This window comes from Arachis stenosperma, chromosome 7 (assembly GCF_014773155.1).
Source record: "Arachis stenosperma cultivar V10309 chromosome 7, arast.V10309.gnm1.PFL2, whole genome shotgun sequence".
Lineage (NCBI taxonomy): Eukaryota > Viridiplantae > Streptophyta > Magnoliopsida > Fabales > Fabaceae > Arachis > Arachis stenosperma.
This window is the reverse complement of record NC_080383.1, coordinates 72,324,301-72,329,816: the sequence shown is the minus strand read 5'-3', so window position 1 is coordinate 72,329,816 and position 5,516 is coordinate 72,324,301. Positions and strand designations below refer to the sequence as shown.

Genomic DNA, 5,516 nt, shown 5'->3' with positions numbered 1-5,516 from the left:
AAAACTAACTAAATCATACTAAAAACATACTAAAAACAATGCCAAAAAGCGTATAAATTATCCGCTCATCAAAGTGCAGCAAAAAAAGTCAACTGTCCGGGTGTGGCATTATCCGGTGAATAAAAAAATAAAAATATCTTCAAAAAATTAAAAATTTTAAAAAAATAATTTTTTTGAATATTTAAATTACATGATTTAATTTTTTTATTTAAATTAGAAAAATAAAATAAAGTCCAGCGATATCTAATAAATAATAGATCTGTAACTTTATTATTTTTTTAATTTTTAAAGTAAAAATATAAAAAAAATTTCTAATAGTAAAAAATAAAAAATTGAAAAATTTTAAATTTTTAAATTAATTTATTCTTAATTTGTGAACAAGTGCAGCAAAAAAAAATTCAACTTTCTAGGTATGGCATTATCCGGTGAATAAAAAATATTTTCAAAAAAATAAAAAATTTTAAAATTTTTCTTTTATTTTTGAATATTTAAATTACATGATTTAATTTTTTTATTTAAATTAGAAAAATAAAAGAAAGTCCAGCGATATCTAATAAACAATAGATCTGTAAATTTATTATTTTTTTAATTTTAAAGTAAAAATATAAAAAAATTTTCTAATAGTAAAAAATAAAAATTCCAAAAATTTCCAAAAAATAAAAAAAGCTAAAAAATTTAAAATTTATAAATTATATTTTTTCTTAATCTGTGAACAAGTGTAGCAAAAAAAAGTCAACCGTCCGGGTGTGGCATTATCCGGTGAATAAAAAAATAAAAACTATTTTCAAAAAAAAATTAATTTTTTTTATTTTTGAATATTTAAATTACATGATTTAATTTTTTTATTTAAATTAGAAAGATAAAATAAAGTCCAGCAATATCTAATAAACAGTAGATCTGTAAATTTATTATTTTTTTAATTTTTAAACTAAAAATATAAAAAAAATTTCTAATAGTAAAAAAATAAAAATTCCAAAAATATCCAAAAAATAAAAAATTGAAAAATTTTAAATTTTTAAATTGATTTATTCTTAATTTGTGAACAAGTGCAGCAAAAAAAAGTCAACTGTCCGGGTGTGGCATTATCCGGTGAATAAAAAAATAAAAATAGTTTCAAAAAAATAAAAATTTTAAAAAATATTTTTTTTTGAATATTTAAATTACATGATTTAATTTTTTTATTTAAATTAGAAAAATAAAATAAAGTCCAGCGATATCTAATAAATAATAGATCTGTAAATTTATTATTTTTTTAATTTTTAAAGTAAAAATATAAAAAAAATTTCTAATAGTAAAAAAATTTTAAATTTTAAATTTTAAATTTTTAAATTAATTTATTCTTAATTTGTGAACAAGTGCAGCAAAAAAAAATTCAACTTTCTAGGTGTGCATTATCCGGTGAATAAAAAAATAAAAATATTTTCAAAAAAATAAAAAATTTTAAATTTTTTTAGTTTTGAATATTTAAATTACATGATTTAATTGTTTTTATTTAAATTAGAAAAATAAAAGAAAGTCCAGCAATATCTAATAAACAATAGATCTGTAAATTTATTATTTTTTTAATTTTAAACTAAAAATATAAAAAATTTCTAATAGTAAAAAATAAAAATTCCAAAAATATCCAAAAAATAAAAAAAGCTGAAAAATTTAAAATTTATAAATTATATTTTTTCTTAATCTGTGAACAAGTGCAGCAAAAAAAGTCAACCGTCTGGGTGTGGCATTATCCGGTGAATAAAAAAATAAAAACTATTTTCAAAAAAATTTTTTTAATTTTTTTTTATTTTATAATATTTAAATTACATGATTTAATTTTTTTATTTAAATTTGAAAGATAAAATAAAGTCCAGCAATATCTAATAAACAGTAGATCTGTAAATTTATTATTTTTTTAATTTTTAAACTAAAAAGATAAAAAAAATTTTTAATAGTAAAAATATAAAAATTCCAAAAATATCCAAAAAATAAAAAATTGAAAAATTTAAATTGATTTATTCTTAATTTGTGAACAAGTGCAGCAAAAAAAGTCAACTGTCCAGGTGTGGCATTATCCGGTGAATAAAAAAATAAAAATATTTTCAAAAAAATTAAAAATTTTAAAAAAATAATTTTTTGAATATTTAAATTACATGATTTAATTTTTTTATTTAAATTAGAAAAATAAAATAAAGTCCAGCGATATCTAATAAATAATAGATCTGTAAATTTATTATTTTTTTTAATTTTTAAAGTAAAAATAAAAAAAATTTCTAATAGTAAAAAAATAAAAAATTGAAAAATTTTAAATTTTTAAATTAATTTATTCTTAATTTGTGAACAAGTGCAGCAAAAAAAAATTCAACTTTCTAGGTGTGGCATTATCCGGTGAATAAAAAAATAAAAATATTTTCAAAAAAATAAAAAATTTAAATTTTTTTTATTTTTGAATATTTAAATTACATGATTTAATTTTTTTATTTAAATTAGTAAAATAAAAGAAAGTCCAGCAATATCTAATAATCAATAGATCTGTAAATTTATTATTTTTTTAATTTTAAACTAAAAATATAAAAAAAATTTCTAATAGTAAAAAATAAAAATTCCAAAAATATCCAAAAAATAAAAAAAGCTGAAAAATTTAAAATTTATAAATTATATTTTTTCTTAATCTGTGAACAAGTGCAGCAAAAAAAGTCAACCGTCCGGGTGTGGCATTATCCGGTGAATAAAAAAATAAAAACTATTTTCAAAAAAATTTTTTTATTTTTTTATTTTTGAATATTTAAATTACATGATTTAATTTTTTTATTTAAATTTGAAAGATAAAATAAAGTCCAGCAATATCTAATAAACAATAGATCTGTAAATTTATTATTTTTTTAATTTTTAAACTAAAAATATAAAAAAATTCTAATAGTAAAAAAAATAAAAATTCCAAAAATATCCAAAAAATAAAAAATTGAAAAATTTTAAATTTTTAAATTGATTTAGGTTTAATTACTCTGTTGGTCCCTATAGTTTCATGAAATTTTCAATTAAGTCCCTATACTTTTTTTCTTTTCAATTGAGTCCCTATATGTTAATTTTTTTTCAATTAAATCCCTACCGTAACAAAAACGTCTAAAATAACAGAATATTCTCTTAAAAAAATGAATATTCTCTCTTTTAGGATAGCAGAACACTCTTATATTTTTAAAATTCCAAAAAAGCCCCTTCTCACTTTCACGCTCACATCTCCTCAGCCCTGACTTCTTCATCGAGCTCTCTCCAAATCTGCCCCACGGTGCCCTCTCGCCGCGCCTCCTCCTCTCGGCATCCGTGTCGTGCCCCCATCGAATGTTCCCCTCTCATCCCCAGTTCTTGAGATCCATACTCCTTCATCCAAGGTGTGCGAAATCCCTCACCTCTGTGTTATCTTGCTCCTCCAAGTGGATTGTCGAGTCGCGCCGCTGCCATTCGTGGTGCTCTCACCGGCGTCGAAGTTGAGCATCTCCTCGATCACGTGCGGAACCGTCACACCGTCCTCCACCGTGAGCCAATCTGACCTATCGCCCCAATCTGACCTATCGCGGCATCTCCCCTTTCACTGGTTCGCTCTTCCACACTGATCTTTCCTTCTTGTTTTCAATCTTGGTTCAGAATTTTGAGCAAGAATTTGGATTTATCTTTTATTAGTTGGGTTTAATTGCTGCTGTTTAGAGTTAGGGATTTGATCATGTGACTTGATCCACTATGGGCAAGCTCAGCTGGCTAATCCTTATTCCGTTTCATTCATTACTTTAACTATTTTCATCATGACTGGTTCTCAATAAAGCATGTCTTAATCACATCCAATTGAACTAATTTTAAAGATCCTGTGATTTTCAATCGAATGTTCATTTTTGCCTGTTTTCTCCCATTGTTCTTGCTGCTTAGTTCCTAGGAAGGCTGCATTATTAGAGTATTTTGTTTATTTTGTGCAGTTAGTTGAATTTATGAAAGCCCATTGATTGGATTTTCTATATATTGTGAACCTAGTTCTATTCCATGTTTGTGCAGTTCAATGAATTTATGAAAGCCCATTATTATTTATGTGAAATTAGAAAATAGCACTAAATTAATTTGTGCAACTAGCTAACTTAGCTGGTTTATGTATTAATTATTGGTAAAGAACTTGTTGTACAGAAGGGAGGATTTATCTGCCTTTACAAGTATGAATAATAATGGAGTTATTATAGGCTTTGCAGGTTTATGTGCAAATGATGCCAACCAGAGCTTCTCCCCCGATCCCTAGAGGACTCATTTCGGAGCATCTCATTTTCCAAGTCTCTTGATCACTCTATTGAGTTCAGCAGCTCACGATTTTCTGATATCGGTGGATCTGTTACCAATGAGGATGATGATGGAAGATAAGACCCTTTGTTCTTAAAAACAAGCCTCCAAGATGGCATGCACAATTACAATGTTGGTGCCTCAATTTCCGAGGAAGGGTGACAGTTGCATCTGTTAAGAACTTTCAGTTGATTGCCGCCACCCAGCCTGCTGCCGGTGCGCCATCTCAACCAACTCCACCGGATCACGACAAGATTATCCTGCAGTTCAGCAAAGTTGGGAAAGATATGTTCACTATGGATTACCGGTATCCCCTATCAGCATTCCAAGCTTTTGCAATATGCTTGAGTAGCTTTGACACCAAATTGGCCTGTGAATAGTTGAATCATGAAGATATCTCTAAGAAAAAGCTAATCAAATTATCATTTCTCTTATTACCAGTGTATGACACAATTGTAACTGTAGTGTATCCCGCTGTAACATGGTTTTAGAGTATTTTTAACTTGATGTGTTTCATTCCCCAGTTAATTCATGCGTGTCAACGCCATGTTATCCTCTCTACCAACAGATTATTATCATTTTAACACATTTTAGGTTCTGTTTTCTTCCAAAATGTATGCTGGTGTTTTCTGAGGTATATCACGGGGTGCTACTTGTGGTTATATATTACAAACAGGGCACTGAATAGAAAGTGATATCAAAGTTGTTTGCAAATCATGAAAAAAAATTGCAACTTGGGTACTTGGTTGATATGTAATTAGAATTTTGTTTTTTAATAAATACCCTGAAGTTGTTAAATATTGTAAGGGCAGTACGAGTCCAAATTTGGACAATGCATTTGTTAGTGTGTTTTCGGAGTCCAAAGTTTAGTTTTCATTAAAGTTTAACAGTCAAGTGTCTTATGTATTTGGTGAAAAATATCTTTCAATTTGTATATAAATAATCAAAAGAATGATAGTGATAAAATAAAATGGATTATAAGAATATTTTTCATGTCTTAGAATCATAGAAATATCTTTTATTAAATATTTATAGTTTCACTAAATTTTCAATTAAGTCCCTATATATTTTTTCTTTTCAATTAGGTCCCTATAGGTATAAAAGTAATTTCACAATTCACTAATATTTTTTTTACGTTTAACGTTAATAGGGAGTAAATTGAAAAAAAAATAACGTATAGGGACCCAATTAAAAGGAAAAAAGTATAGGGACCTAATTGAAAA

At 25.5% G+C, this 5,516-nt stretch overlaps 1 pseudogene; it reads left to right on the top strand.

The window, feature by feature from the left end:
• Nucleotides 1-4,230: 4,230 nt before the first annotated feature.
• On the top strand, nucleotides 4,231-4,673 carry LOC130939918 (tubby-like F-box protein 14; annotated as a pseudogene).
• Nucleotides 4,674-5,516: the final 843 nt, after the last annotated feature.